Source organism: Colius striatus, chromosome 7, assembly GCF_028858725.1.
Source record: "Colius striatus isolate bColStr4 chromosome 7, bColStr4.1.hap1, whole genome shotgun sequence".
Classification (NCBI taxonomy): domain Eukaryota; kingdom Metazoa; phylum Chordata; class Aves; order Coliiformes; family Coliidae; genus Colius; species Colius striatus.
This window is the reverse complement of record NC_084765.1, coordinates 13,370,339-13,386,677: the sequence shown is the minus strand read 5'-3', so window position 1 is coordinate 13,386,677 and position 16,339 is coordinate 13,370,339. Positions and strand designations below refer to the sequence as shown.

Below are 16,339 nucleotides of genomic sequence, written 5' to 3'. Positions count from 1 at the left end.
TAGACAACACATATTTGTTACTTTCATTCTTGCTTGATGGAACAGTGTCACATTATTTAATAAAAAAATTGTAGGTACGTTTGAGAAGGAGATTGTTTCTATAGTTGGTAAAAGTTCTAGTACTTTTCTTGGATGTGGCAAGCCTAAGTCCAGTCCCGGGCTTGTGTTTCCACCTGTTGCAGGAAGGACCCTAGTCACTGGACTGTCACCCATTCTGGCATAGCTCCCTGTTTCCGAGCGCTTTAGTTGACCAGTTCTTCTTTTGCCTTGGGCAGTGCTCCTGTGCTGCTCCTGCTCGTATCTTCCAAGAGGGAAGACTTTTCAATCTGGCTGCTATGGATCAGACTCCTGGCATGATTCTTATCTTTTGCACCTTTGGATCTTACCAAGTAGACAGCAGCCTTCCAGGCCAATGTGCTCTGTTCCAGAGGGAATTTACCCTTAAGATAATAAATGACATGGACACAAGCTCACTTACTATGAAACTCGTTGTGTTTAAAAGGATGTCACGCTTACAGCCTGGATTGCAGGAGGGTTTTTGTGTCTCTTCATTCTGTATCAAGAGAGAAACTTGAACCCAAGTGACTGGAGGAGGCTGAGCGCCCCCAGCATCAACACAACGTTCTCCCTGCCTTCACCACTGGCTGCACCTCACTGAAAGCCCAGGCTCTATTTTAAAATAATTGTGCTTTGCAAAGTTCCCTCTCTGGAGTATGTATTCACTCAGAAGCCAGTAAGAAGCAAATAAGTTACTGTTGCATTTACTGACAGAGCACCAGAGGCACCAGTACTACAGAGTGCTGTCAGGAGATGAACAATTTTTTTAAAGCTCTTTTAAAAATGTGGCATCTCTTTGGGGAATAGACTGACTGTGAGGCATACTCTGAGCTGGCAATTTGAATTCATTCAAGCTTTCTAGAAATGCATATGGTATATGCCTTACAGGAATTAGCTGCAAGTGAATAAGTTTCTGGAATTTTATTATATTTCTGATAACCATAGAGCAAGCTGCTTAATTTGGCTACAAATTACAAACACAAAGCATTTTTTTTTCCTGTGAAGGTGTTAACGTATTTGAATGTTTAGGAACTTAGCAGCAATCAGATTAAATTAAAAAATGACTAAGTCAGATCTACAGACAAAGGAAAATAGTACACTTCTATATCAATATTCTTTCCTAATTGCTACAGAAAAAGAAAACTCAATAACCCACCTTTCATCAGAAGTAGAAGTTCTAAGAATAAGAATGTTTAGATGAGAGCTTCTAGGTGTAGACTTACACACACACACAGGCACTCATGCTCAAGGGAAGCAGAAGAATTCTCTTAAAAATGTGTCAACTAGAAAGATATAATCACCTGCCTTATTTTGAGGGGTCTTTGATAATAAGAAAGTATTCCCTCTCACTGACTCAATTCAGAAAGAAGGGAAATTCATAGAAGATGAGATAGAACTCATCAAATCAATGTGTAGGCATTGCTATCACTGAAAAGAGTCTTTTTAGATGTTGAAATATGAATGGTATTGCCTCCAACACCCTGCTTTTCAAAGATGTGTGTGTATTTGGTCTGTGATGTTTTTAGAATCCATATGATTGAGAAAGTAGAAAAGTGTCCTAAATCACAGAAAGTATTGGAATCATCTGTCTGTTCCTAAGACAGCATGAAGGCTGCATATGGCTGTGGGGCACAACAGAAGGCTTGCATATCAGTCCTGGAAAAAAAGAGACTGGGGGGAGAAGGGATAGAGGAAGAAAACCACATCATGCTTAAATGTCAGTATTAAGGGATTATTCAAGACTTCAAGGAATTATTCACAAATTCTAGTGAAGTAAACACAATAGAGGGCACATTTCCTGGTAGTGCCTGAATTACAAATGAAGTAGTAGGTGCAGAAATAGTGAGAGTGTGTTGTCATGTCTACTGATATTTTTGGAAGTGGAATGAGAAATGAAAGAGGTAAAGTCCTTTCAAGGACCAACGTGTTGTCCTACACTCTAAAAAAGATATCAAGTCACTAGGATCCACTAGTCTACAGCTTTATTAGGTAAACCATGAACTACCCACAGTAATTCATTCAGAATGGGCCATCTCTGGTGCTGCAGTCTTCAACACCTGGAGGAGGGCTAAGAGGAGGCCTTGTAACCATTTTAATCTGGTCCCAGCACTGGGGACCAGATGCTGAAATATCACACCTGCTACAGTTCAGAGAGCATGTTGATTTTATGCTAAATTCATATTTACTTGTATAAAATACATCAACTTACAATGAATTTGTAATAGTAAGTTCCCAGTTACCTGGTTTTGAGGTGCTAATGTGAATTTTTTTTAGATGTAATTTTTATAAGCCTATTTGAATATGTTTTGCATAATTTTGTGTGCACTTCCTTTAAGGAAATTATTTAATTTTGCTTGAAGGTGCATGAAAGTTCTAAATATACAGTAAAAGATCAGCGTGAGAGATCTGCTAAACAGCCTGTAAAGCACGATTATTTCTAATGCTTTAAAATACTGTAAGCTGGGCTTGTTTTCTGTTTCACAAAGAAAACATTTCACTGTTTTCTGCATTTAAATATACATTTAAAATATGTTGACTTATCAGGTAACGCAGCAGGCTGAACGGGGAAAAAACCATTTTTAATGGTATGTTAATTGAATGGGATGCTGGAGATGCACCCGAGTGACTTTTTTCCCAGATGTGTCCCAGCTGACTGATAAAGCTTCTTCTGATCAGTAGAGCCAGTATATATTTATTATATCCTTGTCTTTTGTTCATTCTTGCTAGTGAAAATAATAGAATGGCTACAGGCTACCACATGAACGGTCTGTCTCTTATAAGAGAGTAAGAAAACATTATGGCTTCAAACCCCAAGCAGCACATCCAAAAATTCGTCTCTTATTGTAGAGCTACCTCAGCATCTTCTCATAAGGTGGGGATTCAGATGTGGGAACTGAGAGAGGTAGTTTAAATGGGACTCCTCCTTTTTCCTGACTTACACCTGTTTATTATCAGGATGTTGTCTTGTTACTCGGTCACAGGAGCCTACGCAAATTTAATTGTAGTGCTTTTACCTTTCAGTATGATTAGCGGTGGTAGATGAGTGTTCAATTTTCTTGTTTGTGTCTGTACAGTTCTACACAGGGAAATACTATCATTTGTATATTGGACAATTTCTCTATCTGCATGTTCAAACAGTGACTAAACTCACCAACCTATGCCAAAACTTAAGAAATATTTCTAGAAAAGAAATTTATTGCCATTTATTTTTTTCATGCCCTGATTCTTTTTCTTTTAGCCATGCCTCTGTTTTACAGTCTGCTGCCAAGTTCAAAAATCTATGTGGTCTACACTAGAAGCAGCAGTTGTGCAAACATCTTCTGTCCCAAACTGATTTTATCCCCTGTAGCATTAGGAGAATAGTTATGTTTTTAGGCCCCTTCAACTAAAAATGTCTACATTACTGGCGATTGTACCGGTGACATGGACATGTGCTTACTAGGAAACTCATTCACCAAATCATTTCACACAGCTGAACAACCAGATATTCATAATTGCTTGTAATTCTGCTGACATGAGATTGAATGAAACTCTTGACTTCTCTCATAAAGCCCATCTACGTGTTAACATAAAAAAAAAAAATAGAATTCTGAAATGCAAGGTTTGATAAGCTTTGATAGCTATTACCTGTTCAGAAAACTTACTGTAATTAATTGCTTTTCAATCATATAATTGTATTTCCTGTATCACAGAGCTTCTTTTTAAGCAGCTGCTTCTTTTTACACTAGCTCTAGTCCAGAACACATTTCTACACGTAAAGTGTGTGGAACTGTCTAAATTTGTGAGTTAACTGCTCTTCATATAGAGCTCTCATATTTATTGTTAAAGATACTTTGTATTAGCAGTAAGGAATAAAAACTTTCTTTTTGGAAGAGCTTCTAAAAGAGTATCAGAGAACATTTCCAATTCTTTTTATGAATAATTTGATTTACAGTGTCAACAAAGAAGGTAATATTATGATAGCATAAAGTGAATGAGAATACTGTGCTCCAATGCAATCATCTGGTTATATTTTTGTATTTTCCTGATAGATCTGGTTATATTTTTATTTTAAATAACTGATTCTTATTTGCTTTCCTTGGATACAGGAGAGTGAGTTTAAAATACTAGAGCCTTTGTTTGCAGGTATCTTTGGAGCTATGCTTCGTGATTCTTGTTTGATTTCCTAGGTGAGCTTGTTACTCTGTTAACTTTAGGGCTATCAACAATTTTGATGAGGTAGAATTTATGCTATAAAAATGCCCAAAGCAGACTCTAACAGAAGCAAACATGAAAATCACATAAAGATTTATCTTCAACGTTTCACTTTTTTCTGTTATTCTGTTGAATAATGTTACCCATTGGAAACTAAAAATTACATTTCAAGCAAAATGCATTTGTCCTTTGCTGTGACTGGCTTTCTACCAAAGGTAATTAGGCTTAAATGGACTTACATGGTATTTATCTGTTTACTTTTATATTAAATATATGATAGCTTTAAACAGATTATGGCAGAGAGATTTTGCCAATTCGCAAGTTGTGTAGTACAGCATATAATCTGAATCACAAAGAAAAGTTGATTGTGTTCTTTTTTGTGCAAGTTAAATAACAGAAATGTGATCAGAAAGTAATGTCATTACTGTGAAAGCAGTGTGACATTGCAGATCTTTGTGCTCAAGAGAAAGATTCTGTCACTATTTCTGCTGTTCTACTGCAGAGAAAATGGCTGTAGGCATTTGATGAAGTTTTTACATGTTGTTGCATTCTGTTCTTTCTTGATATTTCTAATATTTTATTAAAATAGCAGATTTTATTAATACTGACCCTTGTTCAGGCACTGTAGTAATGCAGCAACAGTGTGTCCTTTTCCTGAGCAGTATGAAGTAAATGGTGACTTGTTCAGGTTCATGGAGGGTGTGTTTAAATGGAAGATCTGAGGAATGCTTCCTAGTTTCTGGGTACATGTGCCCATCCCATGCAGAGATGTGACAGAGAAATATTTAGACCCGCCTAGTTCTGTGCTGTTGGTTCCTGGCACAGAGAGGTGAGCCCGATTTCCAGGTTGACCACAGAAAAGACAGCCAGGAGGTTGCACTGTGAGAGTGTTCCAGCTCTGCAATTACAGAGGAAGACTCTTAGTTAAGCTGCCTCTCGTTAGGTCCTTCTCTTGATAAAAAACAGTGAGAAAAAGATGCACTCACAGTTCAGGCTTTGATCATGCTTTCATAAATGACTCCAAGAATTTGCACAGTAGCTTGTAACTATTCCATTATTTTTGCTAGCAAAGATAGAAGAAAATAGATACACAAAGTAGAAGAGATGAGAACAGTTAGCATTATTTTATTCCTTCTCAGAACTCAATCTAGATCAACAAAAATGCTTGCTCTTTTTGTAATGCCTCAGGATACAATGTCAAAGTTTACGTGTTCCTATTATTTAGACAAAAGATGCTTATTGTAACTCAGAACTCCTGAGTTACTATTTATAGGAAATTATAAACAGTAATGCTTCAATGTCACTTCATTTTAAAGTATTTTGTATGAAGAGCAATTGTTATAACCCCGAGCAGCAATTTGTGTTACATACTTCTATATTTTCTCTTCTTTTGTCATTTTCTTACACCGTATAAAAAGACTAAAATTAGTAAGATGAGAAGCTTAGGTGTTATGGCTTCTTCCTCATTAGGAGAAAAAAAATGCAAAGCATGTATTGTGGAGAAAGATTTGGTGTTTTTGAATTATCACATTCTCCTTTCTGCTATTCATCTAGATTTTTAGTCCAGAGAGATCCATTGAGACAGCAAATGATCGAGCTCAATTTTTGGGGTTCCAAGTATTTAGTATGATTTTTTTTTGTGTCTGCTTGGAGTTTTTTAAGTGATATTTACACTAATCTACGCAACTGCAGTATTCCAGTCCCACCTTCGTTCAATTCCTTACTTTGTGCAGTAGTCTCAGTGCATTCAGCAGGTTGTATGCCAGCAGATGAAACAGATGTTTAGGCCATACTGGAATGGAGCGGCATGCTGCATCAGGACCTGGATATTCCTCTTGACATCTGGATGCTGCTGGGCTGGGAAGCCTGCCTTAGGCCAGGAGGCTGTAGGAGCCTTGTGGCAGTGAACATAGGGTCCTTGCTGCTCTTTAAGCGATTAGTTCACTGAAGCAGCAATAATGCTGAATTATCGCTTGGTTGCGTTCTTCTAAGGAATCTTGGGACAAAGGATAGTCAAGGAGGAGTATTTACAGTAAAGTCATGTTCAGAAAGACAAGACTAATTACCATGTATTAAAAAGCTTTCTTTCAACTAATTTAATGGTAAAATTGTTATGAATACTTTAGGAAACTTTCTACAAAGCAGTAAACAATTAGCTTACAGAAAAACCTCCCTTTCTCATTTAAAATCATTAAGATGAAAAAAGACAATTTCAACTACTTTCCAGTTTCATGGGCTGGTCAAATTGTATGGAACAGACAATAAAATGTGATTGAAGACATGAAATTGAAGGTATACTAATGTTTATGCCTAATGGAGACAAAAATGTGAACTTCTGATAGCTGCAGGGAAGAGTATTAGGTACGGAAGCTGTCTGACTTATGCATTGATTCCTTATAGTTTCACTTTATCAAGTTGAAAATTGTGCTGTATGTGCTGCTACAGCCTAAATTGTCTGCTGCAGCACTTTCCTTTATGATGTGTGTTATTTAAACACAATAGACATAGTATATTGGTTGGAAATAGGTGTTTAATGTTTTGTGATTACTAGCTGTCAGGCGAAATAGCATTTAGCATGCCCCCTCCCTCCCAATGATTTTTCATTGTTAAAACCAATGAGTTTAAACTAAGGCCCTCCCAAACAGACTACAGCTTTTTGGAGAGCATGAGGTAATATTTTGAAGACGACCAGTTTGTTGCTCTCATTTAACCTCCAGTATTCTAGAGGGGTTATGTTTAATTAACACCGGCTAAAGACCTGACCTGAGAGGCAACCAAAAGTGATTGAACTGCATTTTCAGATCCAGGCTATAATCTGTTGGGAGAGGAATAATAATAATAAAAAATTAGAAAGCACCATTTACTGAAATTCTTTCTAACTAAGCTGTATTTCAATGGGCCATTTAATGCTCAGATGGACAAAGGTATTACTTCAGTCACTGAATTGTATCAAACACTTTCTCAGAGGCCCAGTTTAAAAACTCTACAGGAAAAGTGGCTTAGCATTATATTCTCAGCAGACCAACACTCAGTCTGTTTCAAACGGGGAGGGGAAGAGTGAAATGAGGTAAGACACAACTGCCAAGTCAGTGAGGATTTTTACCTCTCCCTCCAGTCAGTGGCTGCACAAGGGAATTGCTCTTCAGAAAGCAAGAGTTTTGTATTTGCTACAGAAAGCTTTCAATTTTGTTTTATTTTTTTTTCTTTCATAGCTGTTATACTGTTCCCCTTGGTCAGTTTTTGGCCTGCCATTTGATATTTTCTGACGTGGCAGAAATATAGTTTTCTTTCTAAGGGACATAGAACCAGTATCAACACTTTACAGGGTTAGATTTTTGACTCATTTACATTGGAAGAAATAGGAAGTCGCATTTAAATACCACAGACTCTAACACTTGTGAGCTGGGTAGTTTTATTTCAGTAGAGCCAACGTTACGTATATTCTATGATGATATAAGATACCTATGTCTGTACTTTAATTGTATAAAAATTTTAGGATACATATTTGAATTAATATTGTTTTGCAGAGAATAAACTTTTCTTTCACAATTTTGATGCTGTCTCATTAAAAATTCCCAGCAGCCTCGCAGAGTGATGAAGTGACATTATATCTTGGAAACGTGTCAAGGTGGTGTAAAACTAATAAAACAATGGCTTTCTTTCCTAAGGGGAAACAAATACAGTATTACAGAGGCAACTGCCAGGTGCCAAATTATATACATTGTCTTAACTACTTGCAGTGATTGATAATTTATTTGAGCTCTAAACATTCTTTTGTGGCTTTGCTCACAGCTTGTGAACAGAGAATTTCTGAGAGATTATATTTAATTGTCATAATTTAATGAGATCAAAGCCATTTGATATCCAGTGGGATGATCTCTGGAACAATACCTAAATGAAAGTTACCTGTATTTTAGGCAGCAAAGCAAAGCGAGTTGTTTTGATGGTCATTTGTACTTCATTACGCTGAAGCAGGATGAGGTCAAAAGAATGAGAAAAACAGTTTGCAATCAAAACTGGAGTGATCTTAAGATCACCTTAATGCACATGTGCCTGAAGGCAAGTTAGTTCTTTATTGCTCTGGTGCACATAGTTCAGGTCTGCAGCGTTTCTCCAAATTTACGTGTATCTGAGAGAGACCTTAGGATTGGACATATTTGCTGTCAGGCCATAATGATAAACAGGTAACGATTGGGAAAAGTGGGTGAACAAGTAAGTCTCTAAATGTGGATCTTGCTGCAGGTATCTTCTAATTCCACTTTTCATGTTTGTTTTGTTTGTTTTTTTTTTTTCTCCAAACATAAGCATGAGCCTTAAGGTCAGAATGTATTATCTGTGATGCTTTTATTCAAGAATAAGAAATGTTAATAACATTTAAAGATAAATTAGTCATGGTAATTTCACCTCTGGTTCTGTTACAAATTTACATAGATATTTTACAGCTGACAATATTCAGGCTCTCCCAATAAAAGCCTGTACAATGATGAATAAAAACCACACTTAAAATAATAGTGTAGGAACCACAGCACACAAGAATAAGTGATGGAAAAAAAAGATGTATCATTTCTTGAGATCACATACCAGTGCAATAATTTAGTCTATTAATATTTTGAGTGGACCTATTATATCCACTGTTGGGACTCTTCTCTATCAAGTAATGAAAAGTTGCTTCTCAAAAGATGAGGCAAGAAATGAAACTCTATGATGAATTGATATGGTTTTGCTAATTATTTTCCCCAGCAGAAGTCTGGGTCTTTGTCGCTGACTTATTTAACAGATCCTGTTAGCATCTGTCCAGCAGACTGTGGACTTTGCTAGCAGACAAGAGACCCACCAGATTTAGAGCCTGCTGGGTGCGTCTTCATCTTCACAGCTGTGGATTAACTCAGACTTTCCAGAAGAGGACAACCATATGGGATAATTGGTGTCACTGGGTAGCTAAAAAAAATATGAAGAAACAAATGTCGTCCAAACACAATTCACTGTTTTTACAGCCACAATTACTAGTCTGTTTAAGAAATAAGAAAGGCAGCATTACACTAAAAAAAGAAAATCTATTCATATCTGTGTGGGAACCTAATCAGGCTCTTGTTTCCAATGACGATGGCTCCACAGTCGCACCAGGTCTGCGACAAGAATGCTCCTTTTGTGTGCCGATAATGTGGAAGCGATAAAATTTCCTATAAGAGACATATGTGTTTACATCACGAGATGTGTTATTTGACAAAACGCTTTGTTCTCTGCATATTTTCCATGCAGAGTTTCATGCTGGGTTGTTTTGCTGGAAAGCTTTGATTAGCTAGAATTAGTTGCCGAAGTAAAATAGACACTTTTGTTTTATGAGTCCTCTTGCTGAGCTGTAAATTATAGTAAAACATATAAGGAGTGACAGAAAGAAGTGCTGATTTGAACCTCTGACCCATGATCGGCATAAAAACATAAGATAACTCTTTCAAAGGACTACTGAGAGCCATAAATATTCCGTGGTCCACTTAAAGTTAGACCCTTTTAACAAAATAAAGCTGTTATTTTGCATAAGGGGATCTTGCCTCTGCAATACTACAACAATACAAGCTGCAATATCTAAAATGTGTAGAGATTCTTTTATTTTTGGTATGAGTTAGCCATTATCTGCAGCAGGGCAGTAGAAGCAATGAGAGTGATTTTTCTTTTTCTGAACCAGTAGAATAAATTCTTGGTCACTAAAAGGAGCTGAATCAGCAGATGCTCAGTGGTGAAATAAGGTATCTGTTACTTTGCAACTTGAGAGAGAAGCAAGACTGGCATATGTATCTCATAAGGAGATGGGAATTGAGTGTAATTTAGGGCCACATAAAAATTTCCCTTGACAATATATTTAGAATAGCAACTGATAGACACTAAAATTACTGGTGTTAATAGTTAAAAAAAACCCTGAAGTGAAGGAATGAGAATAAGTGATAACATCATTCTGTTAGCTGTTATATTCGTTAGATGCACACACCTGAACATATAGGGAAAACTGAAGGCTTGTAACTCCATCTGTGACTACAAAATGTCTTATTTGTATTTTCACAAATACATTTAGTGAGTTGGTACATATTGTGCTTTAATAGATCTGAGAGCACATTAGCCAGCAAGTATGTTAAATAGTCACTGCAACACTCTGTTATTATGACATTAGTTATGATAAATCATTAGCTGCCTGTTCTTATTACACCTTAATGCCTTTTTGCAAAGGTATTTGGTACATTATTATAAGAAGTAGAGGCTATTCATACTCTGTTACAATGAGCAGACTGCAGTAGTGTGATAAATGAGTGTTTAAAATCAGAATGTTATGTCCACCGTGGATAGGTTAGGCATGTACAAACAGGAGAAAGGAAGGAATTACGCTATTAAATAGAAACCATGTACATATATTATGACACTTGGATTCTGTAGAGAAAAAGAAGTATTTACAGTGTGTTATTTATTATTGATTATATTTCTACATTAAACAGCTTTTCCCTATTTCTTACTCCAACTTTGTGTAGTTGTACTTGATAGTTGTCATTTCAGATGTATTCATAGAATAACCATTTAACATAAACCTGTGTGTTTAGTTCATGTTGTTGATTGTTTAATAGGAAGCTGCTATTATCTGTGTGATGACACACAAAAATGAGAGGATGGTCTGGTCCACAGCACTCACAGATCTATGAAACCCTCCTTAGTTTGATTTGTTAACATATTTCCTAGAACATATTCAGAAAATCCTACTGAGACATCTAAATTTTATCGAAACAAATTTATAAAATTAACTGTTTAAACAGGTAGAACCTGCACAAATATATTGTAAAACAAAAGAAAATGGACACTTATAGCATAAAATATGCTATCAATTTGAAGGGATCTTGTTTTTATCAGCAAAAGCTTTGATTTTTCCAAGTTTTAGATTTTAAAATTCAAATAGGGATTGTTTTCACATGTATGTACATTTTCTTTAACTATTCTATATGTACCTTTTCTTCTCATTCTCCTCCCCCTGCTTTTCCTTTTCTGTGGAGAGCCCTGCTAGAACACAGATACTGAACTGTGGAAGATGGTTTTCTGGTGATGGGTTCTGGCTTCTTGGCAGAGTCCCCATGTAGTAGCTGCCTTTGAGTTGCCCCTGGGTTTGCCACATGGTTAAGCTGCTGCTGACTTATTTAGTCCGTCTTGTGTTTCTGGTTGATGTTTTCTGTTAACCTACTTCTCTAGCGATCTGCATAAAAACAATCTTAAAGCAAAGAGAGAAATAACCACGTGATTTAAATATATATATATATATATATATACACACAAGCCAATAAACAGATTTCTTACCTTGGTGCTATTGTAGAGAGGTCTCAACTGCAATGTCAGCCACTGAATGTATTTGGTGCAAAAGACACACCAATACAGAAAATGACAGTTATATACAAAACCAGGAAGGAATAAGTAAAATTAATATTACTTTAGAAGCAATTCTTACCCTTACATTAAGATGTATGTGAAATTTTTGAGTAGGATATGCTGCCTTTTGTAAAGGCTACTTTGCCTGAACTGCTGAAGGCTATACCAGTGACACAGAACTCAGGCCAGAACTTTACCTTTATTTCCTTAACTGTGATCTATGACACACAAAACATAGGTTTGATCACTAATCAATTCAAACTCCAAACAGAAGAAAACTTTTTCAAACGAAGACTCTGTTTCTTTTAAGCTGTTTGACATCAATCTTACTTCAAGAACCTCTATGCCAATATTTAAAAATAAGTAGTCCCACTGGCAGTGGGATTTTTGGTTTGAGGAGCTTCTTTTTGGAAATGTGCTCTGGAAATAGTAAAGATGTTGCTGATTTTGGTGAGCTTGTAAAAAGCCTTTGTGATCAGACAGTTCTAAGTATTATTATTGCATGTTATACACTCAGGCGGAAAATACTGGCATTGCAGCTTTGTAAAGCTACATACTAAATATATGATGAAAAAAATAACTGCATTACCTCTTGTAGTGCAGGATTTCAACAGCACTTGCAGTCACTCCTTAGAGTTTTTCATCTTTAGAAACAAAATTACTCATTGTCTAAACAGCTGAACTTTCATCTCTATAAATAAGATATTTCAGCTTTGCACAATTCAAATGCTGACAAATAAAGATTCTCACTTGATTCTCTGTAGTTTTATTGTTCAGTTTCATCTACTGTAGCAAATGTACTTGTTGAAGACATAACAGAGAACTTGCATTTTTAGTAACGGAAAACTTTAGAATTAATCAGGATCCATAAAATTTAGTGTTTGTTTCTGAGGAAAAAAAACCAAAATGACAAAACCTCCTAAGTTCTAGCACCTCTGGAGAAATAACATACAAACAGAAAAAGGAGAATGCCTTTTCATATTGGTCAGAGATCTTCTAGTAAAAGAAAATAGAAGCATAAATGTTAATAGAACAGATCTCTTCTACTTGAATCAAGATGCCTTCTACTGAATGTCTTTTTGGGGCATCTTCTAAGTATACACATTGCAATTTATTGTTCTAGACCAGTCACCTGCACTTTATCTGCTACGCTGACAATTGCAACCACTCTGTATTTCACATATGGCTTTTCTATAGTTTCTTCAGGAGTCTGCTGCAAAGAATGGCAACCAGATTATATCCCCACCGCTGAGACCAAATTCTCCCTCACCATAGCAGTTAGTTGAAATGTCTAGGCCTTGCCTTTATGTTCTTGTATATACAAGTACAACTCCTCTCTCCTTTTCCTGTCTGGGCTTGTATATTTGAAGAAACTGCCTCTTTCCTATGCAGCAGTTCATTGCTTTCTCTTTATTGAAATATATTCTCTAAGCAAACTTTTTCCATGAGACCTGTCATTGTCAAGCCACTGGTAAGAAGGTTATGATTTTCATAATTCTGTGTTAGGTGGCAAAAGAGCCTGTCACAAAGTTGGCAAGTTGTTGTCAGTGCAAATCTCTCTTTAGCTGTGTTGATTTAAGGCCCATTCTGTTTTCCTCACTGTGTGTTGTTTCTGCAATATTTGATTCTCAAAATACAAAAAAAAAAAAAAAGAGACATTTGATACATATAAAACTTTTCTCTGCACTCATTTGCTGCACTCAGTTTCATCTGCCAGAGCTTGCCTATGTGCAAGTGAAGAGTCATATGGGGAAGAGACCTAAGCTAAAGATGGAATCTTGGTTATTGAAAGCTAGTCTGAAAAACTAGTTGAAAAACTCTAAAAAAACCCCATTGAGACCTGTAAGAGAGATGTGGAAGCCTAAGGCCTTTATCTTCTGGCCAGGCATGAATGAGCACTGGCAGTAAAGGCAGTTATCCTTCTGTGTGTTGAAAATGTTTCACAAAGGCATTTTGAAACTTAGCGTTAAGAAAGGGTTTAACATTTAGATCAGTTAAGATGCTCTGTTATTAGTTCATAGACTTTTTGAAAAATTTTAGTCTGTGGATGGTACTTTTTAGAACAGTGAAATGGGAATAATTCATCAAATGCCATAGACAATTTCTGAAGCAGCAAATATCACCACCACTACCCCTGGATTGTTATTTTTGGTATTTATTCAATTCTTCTCTAAGCTGTAGCAAAGCCTTAGTATGAATTCTGCTGTTTCCAGGTAAAAAAATCAGTATATGCCTGTGCTGTGCTGTATGCATGCTGAGTACAGCACTTTTACACTCATCTGTAATTTTAATTTTAGGGAGATGAACATCATTCGGAATCAGTGACCTCCAACTTTCATAAATTTCCCTCAGATTTTTAATTGATTACAGCTGAAATAGAGTTTCAGTAGCAAGTGCTTAATTTGGTAAGCCTTTAAGTTCATAGATGCCTAAATGAGAGGCTTCAATTGTCATTGGCTTGAATGAGACTTGTATCATCTCAAAATCCCACCCTTCAGTGACAGACCATGACATTAGAAGAAACCTAGTTTGGAAAACTGTAAAACTACATCTTTGCTCATGTACCTTAAGTTACCTGGTTTCCAAAATTGTTAACTATGCAGGAGCACTCAGTAACACAAAATCAGCACTATATTTAGATGCTGCAAACTGGATTGTAAGAATCTAACTTAGGGACCTTTAAAACAAAAACAGGATAAACATTTTTAAGGCTTCTTAAAACAATCATGAATACTTGATGGTTTTGAATATCTAATTTGTAATCAAGAGCCTTCTGAGTCTGTGGTTGGCATAAGGATTATGAAAGACTCTTCTCTTTATGTGGTAGACATACATTGAAAAGAAGATATGTGTTTGAGGTAGGTCCATTTTTCTTTAGTGACTACTTGATAGCCGGTAGGTTAGAATTTCAATTGCAAAATTCCATTGACACTTTTGCTTTTGAGCATTAAAAGCTAACAATCAACATTGAATAAAAGTTTGGGGTTTTTTCTTTCCCCTTAATCTTGCAAATAAAAGCTTCACAATGTGGCTATCCCAATGTGAGGTCCTAAACTGCCATTTCCAGCCACAACAGTGGTATTTGCAATGATGATGGGCACATGTTTTTTGCAGAGTGGCTATCTCCCCATGCAAACCACTATTTAAAAGGAGTTATACGACCTTCCAGTTTGCAGGGCAGTATTGGTAGTGCTAGTGGAAATCCTCGCAAGATATGCACTCATTTGTGGAACAGCTTCATTTTAAAGTCTAAGCAAGCCAGAAAGCTAATTAATGTTACTTAATTTTAAATTTGCTTTTATGGTGTTAAACAATAACTGGCTAAAGCCAGCACTATGACCTTGGAATTACTCAGTGATAAATTACACACACATATATACAAATGACAAAAACTCCTTTATTTTCTGACTCCCTTTAAGAATATTTCTTCCTCACAGTACTTGCAGCACAGTCAATAAAGCCCTCAACACACTGTGGGGGAAGGGGTGTATATTCTAATTTTATTCTGCTTTGATGTTTGTGTTTCTGAAATCAAACATTTTCCTAGTCACTGGACACCTTTTTAGGTGCTGTGGACAGTTGTCAGTCCTGCTGTGACTTGGATACTAGGTCACCCAAGAGCCTTCCTCTTACCTCAGTCATGCATCTGTCTTCTTGTGTTGATCTTGAGGTACCTGCAGCTACACTGTGTACTGCAGCTTTTAGAGATGATCAACATACCTTTACTTGTCACAGCCAACTGCACTACAAGCTCTTTTGCCATACATGCCCAATGTTGGTGGTCAGGTGCTCAAGTAGTTGAAACAGATGTTAAATATGTTCCTAATTTATTTGAAAAAAAAAAAAAGGATTTTAATAGATGAAGTAAAGAACACTGAGAAAGCCATTATAATCTTTGGGTTTTGTCTTTAAACTGTATTTAAGTTTATTGTATCATCTCTTTCATAGTACAATGCCTGATTATTTCTGAGCTGAGTATGTACATATAGGAATTTGCAAAATGTGCTTCTTATTCTCATAGAAGCAAAGCATCCTATTATGCAAGCATAGATTTACCTGAAGTATATGCAAAAAGTGATTAAATGTCAGTATTAGGGGAAAAAAACTCAATCACTATTGTATACAATGCTTCATTTTCATTCTTCAGGAGTCACCAAAAGCTGGAATTTTTTCTGTATTCAGTTTTACTAGTTTTCCAGCACAGGAAAAAAAATGTACCTTAGCCAAAATGTTTAAACACCATTCATTTCAAAATATTACTCTATGATTCTTTTGTAGCCTATTTTGTGTGGTATTTGAAAAAGGGTGGCAGGAAACAAACAAAAAGTGAAAAACCCCAAACAAACAAGAGTTGTCGTTTGTCACACAGGGTTCTGACTCTGCCCCCCTGCATTTGTCTAGCCACTGAGTCACTGAGCTTACAGTATTGTGTAACTTTCATTTCTGTGGAGGCTTGTTATATTAGAAAAATTGTTCCAAAGAAAGCAACAATTATGACATAAGCACATCTGGCTCTCACAAATTATTCTTTATTAAGCTTTCATTTAATTACATGTGCTGAAAGGTCTGCTTTTGATTACTGTAATTTTTTTTTATTTGTCCATCTGAATGATAGTAATGTTGGAAATTACATACAAACCACCTGGCTTTTTTCTCACTAATAAGGCAAATTTTATATAGATTTATGTGTAGA

The 16,339-nt window shown here is 36.2% G+C and overlaps 1 protein-coding gene across 11 annotated transcripts in view; it reads left to right on the top strand.

Annotated features, from left to right (window-relative positions):
* SOX6 (SRY-box transcription factor 6) overlaps window positions 1-16,339 on the top strand; it is a 366,925-nt gene that overhangs the window by 284,257 nt on the left and 66,329 nt on the right. The window lies entirely within an intron of this gene.